Source organism: Penaeus monodon, chromosome 33, assembly GCF_015228065.2.
Source record: "Penaeus monodon isolate SGIC_2016 chromosome 33, NSTDA_Pmon_1, whole genome shotgun sequence".
In the NCBI taxonomy this organism is placed as follows: Eukaryota; Metazoa; Arthropoda; class Malacostraca; order Decapoda; family Penaeidae; genus Penaeus; species Penaeus monodon.
Window position 1 is genome coordinate 33,105,247 of NC_051418.1, and position 556 is coordinate 33,105,802.

At 37.9% G+C, this 556-nt stretch overlaps 1 protein-coding gene across 1 annotated transcript in view; it reads left to right on the forward strand.

Moving 5' to 3' along the window:
* Positions 1-556, forward strand: part of LOC119594342 — a 65,880-nt gene that overhangs the window by 63,117 nt on the left and 2,207 nt on the right. The window lies entirely within an intron of this gene.

Genomic DNA, 556 nt, shown 5'->3' on the forward strand with positions numbered 1-556 from the left:
TGACCTTATAGCGTGTATGTGGGTTCGAATTCCCTTCCCTATAGAGGAGTCGCGGTGTTCGATCCCACAAGCCAGGCCGCGGGTGAAACTGAGAGTAGGAAGGACCAAGGTACTTATAGATTCACGTTTACCTTTACGCTGTATTGTCTATGTGTCTCGGAAGGACGTTCAAGTAAGATATATTTTTGCAGTGTTGAACATAGAGGTAGCAGAAGAACATTTTGAAGATAAATACAGCTATGTGTGAACAAAGTTGATAGAATGAAGCGTGGCTGGAGTCTTTAAGGAGTGAATGAACTCATAACGTTTCGAGTGGGTTTAGTTTCCTTATCAGACGTAGGAAATGAAATGGATATATTTTGGTTTCCCTGTCTGATGAGGACTTGAAACGTTGTGATTTGTTTGTCTCCATCCTATAGAATTGAGTGGTATTGTAATAATCTTTGATTCTAACGTTAATGCATTGTATCTATTTTGGATTCTCCCAGAAATAAAAATCTTTTAAATACTTTATTCAAAAAAAGTCTATCACCCACTGACATTATCATACTGAATT